Genomic DNA, 13,780 nt, shown 5'->3' with positions numbered 1-13,780 from the left:
AAAGTCTACAAGCAATAAATGCTGGAGAGGGTGTGGAGAAAAGGGAACTCTCTTACACTGTTGGTGGGAATGCAAACTAGTACAACCACTATGGAGAACAGTGTGGAGATTCCTTAAAAAACTGGAAATAGAACTGCCTTATGATCCAGCAATCCCACTGCTGGGCATACACACTGAGGAAACCAGAAGGGAAAGAGACATGTGTACCCCAATGTTCATCGCAGCACTGTTTATAATAGCCAGAACATGGAAGCAGCCTAGATGCCCATCAGCAGATGAATGGATAAGAAAGCGGTGGTACATATACACAATGGAGTATTACTCAGCCATTAAAAAGAATACATTTGAATCAGTTCTAATGAGGTGGATGAAACTGGAGCCTATTATACAGAGTGAAGTAAGCCAGAAAGAAAAACACCACGACAGTATACTAATGCATATATATGGAATTTAGAAAGATGGTAATAATAACCCTGTGTACGAGACAGCAAAAGAGACACTGATGTATAGATCAGTCTTATGGACTCTGTGGGAGAGGGAGTGGGAGGGGAGATTTGGGAGAATGGCATTGAAACATATATAATATCATGTATGAAACGAGTCACCAGTCCAGGTTCGATGCACGATACTTGATGCTTGGGGCTGGTGCACTGGGACGACCCAGAGGGAGGGTATGGGGAGGGAGGAGGGAGGAGGGTTCAGGATGGGGAACACAGGTATACCTGTGGCGGATTCATTTTGATATTTGGCAAAACTAATACAATATTGTAAAGTTTAAAAATAAAATAAAATTTAAAAAAAAAAGAGAGAGAAGGGTCTTGCAGGACCTTGTTGAGGCTCTGGCCATCAGTCTAAATGAGATGGGAAGGAATTACAGAGTTTGGAGAGAAGAATGACTTGGGTTTAACTGGATTCCTCAGGCAGCTGTGCTAAGGCCAGCCCAAAAGGGAAAGGGCACAGGAAAGAAGCAGGAAGCCTGGGAGGAAGCTCTTGTCAATCCAGGACAGAGATGAGAGTGGCATGATCCAGTTATTTGGAAGAACTTCACAGTATTTTTAACACTCACCAACACAGAAAAATAATAATATTATACATCCAGAAATTAATCCTGCTAGTTTTAATTTTGATTGCCACTCTAAATTTCTGTTATACACTCCGGGTAGTTTTTTCTTCCATAGAACATGGTGATTCATACTAATCCGTAAGATTAGAGGAAATACTCTGGGAAGTATTCCCCTAAAACATACACATGCATCTCAATATTAATGTATTAGTGAAAGGAATTAATTTCCCTAATCTACAACTCTTCTATTTCTTTTTTTTTTTTTTTTTCTTTTCATGCTACTGGTATTTGTTTTCAAAATCTTTAAGACTCCAAGTGCCTGCCCCTAAACCCACAGGGTTTAAACAGATATCCTGAAGGTCATGTTTCCCATTTTTGTTGGAAATTTTAAAATGCAGTGTTTTACTTCCAAACCTTTAAGGGAAGTATTTTCTGAGTGGTATTTTGTTGCCAATAATAAATATATATATGCTAAATGTTTGTCAGAATGGAAAACAGAGCAGAGATGCTGAGTTCAAATCAACTCTGTAGAAATAATTGTTAACCTGCTAATTAGAGAAAAAGCCTTTTTCCTCTGAAGGATATTATTGCCCTAGTCTGTTAATCACTGTCTTATCCTGATGGTTCTTAAGTTATTCTCTCATGAAATATCAGTATTGTAAAAGCTAGACCTAATTGTTCCAGCAGAAGAAAATTTATATTGTAATGGTAGAGATTTTCCCATACATTTTTCTTAACAACTTGATGCATATAAGTTTATAATATAATCTACTATATGATAAGATCGCTATAAGTTTCACAATTCATCACTAGTTACTGACTTTTATTATAACTTTATATCATGATTGAAGAACACAAGTATTCTTCCATCTGCACAAATTTTAGAACTACTGGACTTTCCTGATTGTACAAAACTGCTGCCCTTCCTAAAAATGAACTTAAGTTTTGTAAGTATATGAAAAATGCCTGTTTCAATGTTATTTGTGCTAACAGGAAATTCACTCTTCAGTGTGAAAGGCCATGGTTTTTATGAAGCAGGAACATTTTACAACCTGAAAGAGTAATTGTCTTTACATAAGCATATACACTTAGTCATTGTCAAAAAGTGTTACTTCTGCTTCAGAACTTGAAATTTCTTGCAGTCAAGATCAACAGCTTTCTTGGAAAAGCACACAAAATCTTAGGACCACATTTTGAATAAAATGTTCCCTCTGTCAAGCCATTTTTAACTAAGCTCCTTAAAATAACATTAGGTTGATTTAAATCCTCAGTTTTCTACTCAAAGTTTTTGAACTATAAAGCAATTTAGTGGCCTATGAAATGTTACTAAGATTGTTTTCAATGTCCATGGTCAAGATTATAACTTAAAACACCCAATTACCCCAAAATATTTTGCAAGTCATTGACCAGAAGAGCTGGGATATAGGCAGAATAAGCAACAGAAACAAGGAACAAGAGCCTGAGGCCAAACCTCAGGTCCAGGGACTGCGATGATATTTAAATAGGAGTTTGATCTACATTCTGAATGTCAGATACCAGATCTGAATGTCAGGCTACACACTGGAGAGGCAGGACAGGCATGTGGAAGGACAAAGGTTGTGGCCAGGTCATATTGTTTTGTTTTAGACATGCATGACTTAATTTCGATTTCTGCCTTTGTCTTGGAATGGCTTGGACTCTAGGGTTGGCCTGGTTTTGCTTGCAGCACCCATTTCTCTGTACAAGCACACATATTTTAGCAAGGTAGGAAATTTGAGCAAGGTGAAATGTGCAAGCACTGGCTCCAAACTGTTTGTAATGAAGAAACAGGAGACTGGAAATTTCTATCTGAATTACAAATGCACAAAAACTTTCCCCTAGAAATCACACTTCTTCGTTATTCACTGCAGCCTTGCCCATCATTTGCAATTTGGAGAAAAATGTCCATCATCAAGGGACTGGTTAAATAAACCATGGCTTTCCACACAATGAAATACTATCCAGCTGAAACAAAGAATGAGGTTTCTTCTCTTTATAAATAAGGATATTCACCAGGTTTCATAATTATTCTTTAAGGTATATATTTGTTTTATGTATATGTCTTACAATATACTTAACATTTTTTAAAAGCTAGCTATGCATATAATGCTGCCATTATTTTTCTGAGAAAATGATATATACATGTATATATAAGTATGTGTAGGCCATGGTGTCTGAAGGTAAAGAATCTGCCTGCAATTGATCCCCTGGAGAAGGGAATGGCTACCTACTTCAGTATCCTTGCCTGGAGAATCCCATGGACAGAGGAGTCTGATGGGCTACAATCCATGGGGTCGCAAATTACTGAATGACTAACACTTAATATATGTAATGTGTATATGTAGATATGTGATATGTGTGCTATGGAGTATCTCTGGAAGAATACTCAGTTATATTGGTTGCCTCGAGGAAAAAGACCTTGTGGCTGAAGGAGAGAAATGGGTAGAGGTGGGATGAGATTTTGGTGGGAAGGAAACTTCTGTTTGGATTTTGTACTATGTTGATTTAGCAGCTATTCAAAACCATTACTCAAATTAAAAAAAAAAAAAAGATCTTTGGAAAAGAAAGAAGTGGTACATTAATACTGACTATAAGGAATCAGGCATAACGATAAAAAAGGTAACATTTGAGTTGATTTTACTACAGAGATCATTTTTTATGAAGTTATTTGAAAAAATGGTAGGTTTTTCTGCAATATGACAAGAAAAAGCCCTTTTCAGTAAATAAGAGGGGCTTTTTTTGTAATTGTAGTAAATAGTATCAGCCATGTAACTTAACTTACCAGTCTATTCTGACACATGAATATTAAAAGCTAATTTTGGGTTAAATATTTGTGGTAAAGGAAAACTAACAGTAGACAGACCTGAAAAAATTGATGAGTGTTATTACTTTCTACAAAAGGCAATGCACAGTACCACTATACCGTTTATTACAAGTGAGAAAATGTGTTGTAGAGTAATAGGCCTTCCCTGACTGTAAACAATGCAAAGCTGTAGTCAGAATGATAGACGTATTCATAGAGAGACTGGAGACGAAAATGATGCTTGGGGCGTTCTTTTTATTTCCTTGCCTATACTTTAACTTTGGTGATTTACCCAACCAATTTTAAATAACACAGGAAATTGGATTTTACCTATTCAACTTCAGATCATTTTTTTCTTGTGTTTTTTTAAGCACTTCAATTCTGTTGTGTTTTGTCCAATTGTACCTTTTTGAGAGAAATTGACTTCCTTTTTTCAAAAAACTCTTCAGTTTTTATGGCATTATGTTTTATTTTTTATTCTTCCGCATGCCTCTCTTCCATAAATCCTTTCCCAAACCATATTTCTTTCCTTGAGTTCTGTCTAACTACCCTGGTGTGTTTACAACACAAAATAAGGAAATCTCTGTGCAATATAACAGAAGTCAAGATGGAGCAGAGGTTAAAATCTTAGATTCCAGGACCAGTTACCATCAGTCCACTAGGAAAAGTTTCACGGTCTCACCTATTTGATTTTTATTTATATCATTTTAATTCGTCTTCACAGCGTATCACTGTATTTCCAGGAGGGTAGGGACAAGGGTATGATGATAAACAATGATAGCACTTCATATTTCTAAATATAGTACTGATATCTATCCTCTGTTTCTCAGCTTTTGAAATTTATTCTTGTGAACATAAACTCTAATTTTTAAATATGTGAATATGGAATGGAATCTAGCCCATCACCCCTTCCTCCATGCCTCTCTGCAACTTGGTAGCCTTCTGGTTGACATTTTCACACGGGACAGATTTTCTAACCAAGATGGCAATCCCTCTGAATTGAATTGCTCTCTGGACATCTCCACTACGGCCTGACTTCCTGATACTCAGTCAACACATACCTGAATTTGCAGTGCCCTTTGGCATTGCAGCTAACATCCTAGTCAACATTCAGTAAACTTGCCTATAAAATGTCAAACCCATTACAGTTAAGCTTTCTGAAAGGACTGTGGCACATAAAAAAGTAAACATTGGAGAAATTATGTTGGCACATATTCTTCACTTTTCAGGTTTGGATCATACATGCTTAGCCACCTAGATATATCTGCTTTTAAGGCTCCAGGCTTCCACTTCAGGTACACCTGCTGGATGAAAGATAAGGTTCTTAACATTGCAACTGAATGTGCCAGTCAGCCTGAGCTCCATCAGATTTTAATAAGAAATAGTATCTATAATTGTGAAATTGCAGAAATTATGCTTTTTTAAAAAAAATTATAATAAACTGTTGAAACACCAAATGTAGTAACTAATTAGTCATTAATTTGTATGAATTTGTAAAAGATCATTATAGAACTAATTCTCCACTGTGGTTGCCCATTCACATGATAGAAATGTGTTGCACTTTAATATTAGTAAAGAAAGTTGAGTTTATACATTAATTATAGTAGTATATACTAACCATAAATGTGAAGTAAATGCTTTTTTATACAATGAATTTTTAGTTCCTTAAAAAGTGTATTTGTTCAAGACCATCAATTGTATGCAATTACATAAACCATAGAGGCTTCCCCAGTGGCTCAGAGGTAAAGAATCTGCCTGCAATGTAGGAGAGATGAGGGTTTGATCCCTGGTTGGGGTAGATCCCCTTGAGGCAGGCATTGGCAATCCACTCCAGTATTCTTGCCTGCAGAATCCCATGGACAGAGAAGCCTGGTGGGCTACAGTCCTTTGGGTCACAAAGAGTCGGACACGCCTGTAGTGACAGCGTGCACACACCTGCTTAACATAAACCATATAACTTGAAAATATTTTGAAATACATTTTAGTTTCCAAATGTAACCTTGAGAGAATTTCCTAATACTATAAGGAAATTTGGAAATATTCCAGTCTTAAGATCTGGGTTGCACTAAGGCTGCAACAAGTTTATTCTGGAATGCCTATGACAAAGGCAGAGTAATATCAGCCTAGGATAACAGCCAATTCTTAAACCACCCAATATAATGCATCTAGGAAATGGTGGTCCTTGAAAATTGAAATGTGGTTTTTTTTTTTAAATAACTTGAAGAGAGGGAACTCGATCAAGAATTTATTGATTTGGATCTATTATGAACATTGGACCAATGCTTAGGTGAAAAACTTCAGTCTGTGAGAAAGACTACTGAAAATTGTTCCTGTTAGAAATTCATAGCATCTGCAATTCTATTATAGGTAAGAAAAATTCAAGGAATGTGCTTCAGGAGACTAGGTTCAACAAACTAGTAATTATAGATGATTATGTAAGTATAATAACTATAAATCTAATTCCTGAATTTGCTAAAGGTTTTCACAAAAAAGAATCAGGTTCCCATGGAAGTTTATTGCTAAGAAAATATGGTATATATTATGATTCTCAAAAACATTATAAAGGACATTAACCCTGAATCTCTGAACATGAAGTTTTTTTATAGCTTGTTGTTTTTTAAATATTTTTTACACTCTCCACTTAACATCTTTCCAACTCTTTGCTCCTGATTCTATTTAAACATTAAAAATATATGGGTAAAACGCCTGCCTGAAATGCAGGAGATCCAGGTTCAATCCCTGGGTTGGGAAGATCCCCTGGAAAAGGAAATGGCAGCCCACTCCAGTACTCTTGCCTGGAGAATCCCACGAACGGAGGAGTCTGGCAGGCTACAGTCCATGGGGTCGTAAAGAGTCAGACATGGCTGAGAGACTTCACTTTCTTTTTTAACAAGGAACCTACTTTCTGTCATCAGACTGAATTCTAACTTATAGATGAGGCTGAAATAAATTGTATGATTAAACTCTCAAGTATTTTTACAATATAAGTATTTATTAGTAACATAAATATCTTACTAATGGTTCTAGACAGAAGTTCATTGTTCAGGAGCTGGCAATGAAGGAGTTAAAGAGGTCATATTTAACTTCATTTGTCTTTCTCATATTGTTTTGGAACTTGTTCTTTCCATCCTGGAAAATCTAAATCTATCTATCTTTATGTATGTGTACATTTACATCCTCTTCTCAATTACTGATTTTCTTATATGAAGTGCCTGTTGATTTTTATCTCTAAATATTCAGTCCCTTTATTAGTATTTGGAAAGAAAATTTAAAACCTATTTTTATTCTTCCAAAATAACCATCTTCTGAACCATTTTAAATGTCATATGTTTCCTAAAAACTGCAATACATGTTCCAAATAACAGTTCTCTAATACTATCCAATATAGTAAGTATGATAACTATGTAATATATCTTTTAAAGTACACTTTTATTAACAATCATGCAAAAATGAAATCTTCATCAAATAAAGAAATACGCTTATACTCTAAAGAAAAACATTTAGGTGTATAAAGTTAGCTTGAGGAATTCTTCACAGCTACTTGTTATAAAAAGTATTAACACTGTGGCTGTCTCATAAAGCCATATGTTCTATGTCTTATATAAGTTAGTTTACTAACCTGCTTCAGAGAATACATTCTGATGCTATTGTAAGTGAAGTACTAGGTTATGATAACCCAACATAGTGCAAAAAGATGCTTTTCAGAGAAATTGTGCATGTAGAAGAAAAATGAAACAATTTTGAATAGTTATTAATGTGAAAATAATCCTCAAATACAAATTTATAGTAAATAAAAAATGAATTGGAGTTTAAGTTCTATGTATCAGTGACAAATGTATTTTTTACAATGTTAGGTTCAGAATAGCAAGTTCATGTTCTGAAAGATACTGAATTTGGAAAGTAAACAAAAGTAAGTTAGGCTGTAAAAGAAATTACGGTATGCCAAGAAATGAAACAAAAGTCATTTTCTTCTAAACTCCTCTGAGAGAGCATGTTTCTAAAAACAGTCTAAAATTTTTCAAACTAAACAAAAACTATATTTTTACCTTTGCTTTTGTTTGCTGCCAGTCCTTTAGTCACCTGATGCAGAGCAGAGATTCAGTGGCAAAAGGATGCCCTGTGGCTATTCAGAGAAACATGTCATTACAGAGGTGACTCAGTCCTCCGAGGTAAACTGGAGGCTGGCATTATATCTCTTTATAACCAAAGTCAGACTCTCTTAAAAGCACATAGGTATAAGTGACCACTGCTTTCTGAAAGTACCCAGTTTAAATTCACTGACTGAAGAGGGTGAAAGAAAACTGATTGACACTTTAGTTGGAAAATGAAGAGGTAAAAATAGCTGTAAGCTGGAAAGATTTCCAAACGTCCTTGATGATAATGGAATGACAACCTCTTGGGGGGGTCTTAGTTATCATCCTGAGTAAATACACTAATTTACCAGAACCAGTGGTTCAAGATGAACTGGGAACATGGGTTAACTGTGTTATCTGGAGTAGATGTCCTTAGAAAAAGTACAGTTAAAGCTGAAAATAAGAAGGGGTGACATAAGTCAAAGATTGAAAACAGAAGGAATTGAATCAGAGAATTTTTAACAGTAGAAATTTACTTTAGAGGTGTGAATGCCACTTCCACTGGGGAGACACTCCTTAGGCGCAGAGACAACAGATCCACAAACAAGTGCGTGGAAGACCAATTGTCTGAGCAACGAACTACAATACTGCTTCCAGGAGAGCAAAACCAGTCAGACCACTCAGCTTCCCAGCGTACTAGAAGGATAAGTAAAAGAGACATGTGACCCCAGGACATTTAAACATAGAGAAAGATCTTCCCAGGGAGGGTTCAGAGGGGCTGTGGGGCCAAATACAAGAGCAGTGCTAAACTGAGTACAGCTGATCTCCCCGCAGGCATGGAGGGGACAAGAGGGAGCGGCTGCTCAGTCCTTGAGGGAGTTATACTGCTCTTCCAAGGTAATTTTCTCCTTGCTTTGATAATTGTGAGGGTTCCTAGCAACCTGCCTGTTTTCTGCTCACTTGCTCCAGATGGAATCTTACTTGTCAGCATACCCCAGCCCCTTTCACAGTCTACAGCCCATTCTCCCTTTCAACATAAGAGTCCTGTTGCGTAAATATATGTCCAAACAAATGCAGGTTACCGGGGACTGGGGAGATCCTTAATGACAGAGAATCACTCTGTTTCTTCATAGCTATAAATGGATAGCCAAGGATCACATTACACACACAAGAAAAGAATTCTTTGGGATTAAAAACATGAGTGTCAGAACATAGCGAAGACTAAAGTAGTATTCTAGAAGAAAAAGTGGGCAAATCTATGATACAAAGCGAAAAAAGACAAAGGCTTAGAATACATGAAAGAAAAGCAACACCAAGCATAGATCTAGAAGGACAAAGACCTATCGGATAGCAATTTCTTATATGAACAGAGAGAATGAAAGAAAGGGAACCATTTGAAAAATTATGAAAGAAAATTATCCTGTGCTGAATACAAGAGTCTAAATTAGAAGAGAAAACTAGAAGGCTTTGTGAAAAATAGCTCCCATATACAAATAAACACAATGACACGAATATGCTAAAGACCAGGAAGTACAATTATGACATAGTGCTTCTGAGATGAAGACATATACTCCTTCTGATTTAAAAATGCATGGCATAGAACAACTACAACACTGGAAGAGAACAAATATCTCGTGTGTCTCCAATCAAGCGTGCTGTGATTTTAACAATTAATTGAAGGTAAGAAATAACACTGAATTAGAGAACAGACAAAGTATCTTTAATTCAGGAAGGAGATGGGAGCTCTCAGGGTTTCTAACAGATATTATCTATCATCTTAGAAGGTATGTTTCATTTACTAAAATGGTTTGTAGCATTTATAAGATATTTTGCTTACATTTGTAACCTTTATTAATGTCTCTTGGAGAATTATGCCATAGGAATGATATTTAAATTCTAATCTTTAAGAAAAATAGAAATGTTTGTTTTTGGATTAGATATAACTGATAATATAATTTAGATAAAACTTTTTGTGAGACAGTTGTCTGTAAACCCAAAGTTACACAAGTCAAAATAAATAACAATAATTCAGTGTTTTCCACAATCTATTTTTAACTTGAGCAGATTATTTTTAACAAACAAAAAATTTGAAGTATCGATTGTTAGAAATATGCCATCCTTTGGTTTCAGTTTCTTTGGGTTGCTATTAAAGTGAAGTAAAACATTTTTAATTTAGAAAAACTTAAATGATGATTTGTGGGTAATAGAATTGAAGGTCATATTTTCTATGTATTTTCCATATGCTTTCCCTTTTTCTTTTATCTACCTTAATTCTTCTTCTTACGCCTTGACTATTTTGGAGGCACCGCTAAACAATGGAGAGCAGTCATGTATATGACATCTTTTACATATTCACTGATTTGTGGGTAAAATTTGCTATACCTCTAATAGCGCTATATCATATTTCTTATTTTCTTTATCTTCAAAATGGTGATTATATATATTAATATATACATTTGCCTGCCTTATTAGAATTCACTGCATATCAAGACTCATATAATTGTTGAAAAAGTTTTCACTGTAAGGATAGAAGGAGATATTCTTTTTCACTTATCATGACTTAGCACCAACTTATTAACAGTGGTTAAAAAAAAAAAAATTTCTTGCTTGGGCACAAGAACCTAATTACTTCAATTGCAGCTTTGTGACAGCAGGATACCAACAAAATAGGTGAACTTAAAAATAGCCCCCAATATGACTCACTGCCCCTTTAACTTTTACTTCTCTTGAAAATTAATGAATACACAAACAAATGAAGTTTGAATCTGAAAGGGATCTACCTATCTATGTTCTATATGCCTGGATAAAATACATACAAAAGTCTAATATTTGGAAAGAATCAGGCAAGTTAACACATTCCCTAAATTAAGGAGGAAAACAATATTTGAGATTATAATTTCTTTGGGGTCTTTATGAAAGAAAATGATCTGAATTACAGCTAGGTCAGATCAAAGGGCATTGAGAAATTTTCAAATGGCTTGCCATGAATTTCAAACTAAGAGAAAATCAATTGCCTAGATATAGTATACTTTAATAAACCAACAAGTATCACATCAAGGAATTTCCTATATAAAACCCAGGTCTCTCACACTGTAGACAGACGCTTTACTGTCTGAGCCACCAGGGAAGTCCTAAATTCCATCTTATGAGAGTCTAACAGGACTTACCTTCTGACACTGATGATTGCCAAATGAATTATTTGGAACAAAATGGAGCCCTGTAGTATTCAGTATAGATTCCTTCTTGACCCATGATTTGATAACCTGGGGTCTCTTCTGTCATGTAGAATTCCCAATCGCTGGAGTAGAAACAGCTACAACACAACAGGTGCCTTCCTTAGCTCTCATGTTATTGTGCGTTCCATATCTCATATGGCCTTATTACAAATTTCCCAATTTGTGGTTAACAACTGAAATCTCAAGACCATTGTCGCAACATCTAATCATATTATATGTTCTATCCAATGTACAGGAGACAGGAATCAAGACCATCCGCAAAAAAAGAAATGCAAAAAAGCAAAATGGCTGTCTGAGGAGGCCTTACAAATAGCTCTGAAATGGAGGGAAGTGAAAAGCAAAAGAGAAAAGGAAAGACAATCCCATTTGAATGCAGAGTTCCAAAGAAGAGCAAAGAGAGATAAGAAAGCCTTCCTCAGCGATCAATGCATAGAAATAGAGGAAAACAATAGAATAGGAAAGACTAGAGATCTCTTCAAGAAAATTAGAGATACCAAGGGAATATTTCATGCAAAGATGGGCTCAATAAAGGACAGAAATGGTAGGGACCTAACGGAAGCAGAAGCTATTAAGAAGAGGTGGCAAGAATACACAGAAGAACTGTACAAAAAAGATCTTCATGACCCAGATAATCACGATGGTGTGATCACTTACCTAGAGCCAGACATCCTGGAATGTGAAGTCAATTGGGCCTTATGAAGCATCACTATGAACAAAGCTAGTGGAGGTGATGAAATTCCAGTTGAGCTATTTCAAATCCTAAAAGATGATGCTGTGAAAGTGCTGCACTCAATATGCCAGCAAATTTGGACAACTCAGCAGTGGCCACAGGACTGGAAAAGGTCAGTTTTCATTCTAATCCCAAAGAAAGGCAATGCCAAAGAATGCTCAAACTACCGCACAATTGCACGCATCTCACATGCTAGTAAAGTCATGCTCAAAATTCTCCAAGCCAGGCTTCAGCAATATGTGAACCGTGAACTTCCTGATGTTCAAGCTGGTTTTAGAAAAGGCAGAGGAACCAGAGATCAAATTGCCAACATCCGCTGGATCATAGAAAAAGCAAGAGAGTTCCAGAAAAACATCTATTTCTGCTTTATTGACTATGCCAAAGCCTTTGACTGTGTGGCTCACAATAAACTGTGGAAAATTCTGAAAAAGGTGGGAATACCAGACCACCTGACCTGCCTCTTGAGAAACCTGTATGCAGGTCAAGAAGCAACAGTTAGAACTGGACATGGAACAACAGGCTGGTTCCAAATAGGAAAAGGAGTACATCAAGGCTGTATATTGTCACCTTGCTTATTTAACATCTATGCAGAGTACATCATGAGAAACGCTGGGCTGGAGGAAGCACAAGCTGGAATCAAGATCGCCAGGAGAAATATCAATAACCTCAGATATGCAGATGACACCACACTTATGGCAGAAAGTCAAGAGGAACTAAAAAGCCTCTTGATGAAAGCGAAAGAGGAGAGTGAAAAGGTTGTCTTAAAGCTCAACATTCAGAAAACTAAGATCGTGGCATCCAGTCCCATCCTTTCATGGAAAATAGATGGGGAAACAGTGGCTGACTTAATTTTTGGGGGCTCCAAAATCACTGCAGATGGTGATTGCAGCCATGAAATTAAAAGACGCTCGCTCCTTGGAAGGAAAGTTATGACCAACCTTGACAACATATTAAAAAGCAGAGATATTACTTTGCCAACAAAGTTCCATCTAGTTAAGGCTATGGTTTTTCCAGTGGTCACGTGTGGATGTGAGAGTTGGCCTGTGAAGAAAGCTGAGTGCCGAAGAATTGATGCTTTTGAACTGTGGTGTTGGAGAAGATTCTTGAGAGACCCTTGGACTGCAAGGAGATCCAACCAGTCCATCCTAAAGGAGATCAGTCCTGGGTGTTCTTTGGAAGGACTGATGCTGAAGCTGAAACTGCAATACTTTGGCCACCTGATGCGAAGAGCTGACTCATTTGAAAAGACGGTGATGCTGGGAAAGATTGAAGGCAGGAGGAAAGAAGGGGACGACAGAGGATGAGATGGTTGGATGGCATCACCGACTTGATGGACATGGGTTTGGGTGGACTCCGGGAGTTGGTGATGGACAGGGAGACCTGGCGTGCTGTGATTCATGGGGTCGCAAAGACTTTGACACGACTGAGCTACTGAACTGAGCTGATACTTATTTAAAAAAAAAATAATATATAGATATATCTTGACTCATTTTCCTCCAGAAATTTCTCTTAAATTATTTTTTTTAAGTTACCTTCACTCAGACTCTAGTTCAAATAGAGTTAATTAGTGACCTGACTCGCTCTTCCTCCTGCATCAGTCACACTGGCCTTCTTGAGGACTTGAATCCCTCCACACCTGCTCTCACATAACGCCTCATGCATTTGTTCTTCCCTAATCCGAGAATGCTCTTCTCAGACATCTTGTGATCCGGTCCTCCTAACTTCAGGTCCTCTCATTAGGGAGCTCTGTCTGACGACCCTGGATACAGTGCTCTCCCCAGTCCTTTTACCCTGCTTTGTTATTCTCCACAGCACTTAGCACCATTTGATATAAATGTATTTGCTTATTTAGTATCA

This window comes from Bos indicus, chromosome 4 (genome assembly GCF_029378745.1).
Source record: "Bos indicus isolate NIAB-ARS_2022 breed Sahiwal x Tharparkar chromosome 4, NIAB-ARS_B.indTharparkar_mat_pri_1.0, whole genome shotgun sequence".
Lineage (NCBI taxonomy): Eukaryota > Metazoa > Chordata > Mammalia > Artiodactyla > Bovidae > Bos > Bos indicus.
This window is presented reverse-complemented; position numbering follows the sequence as displayed.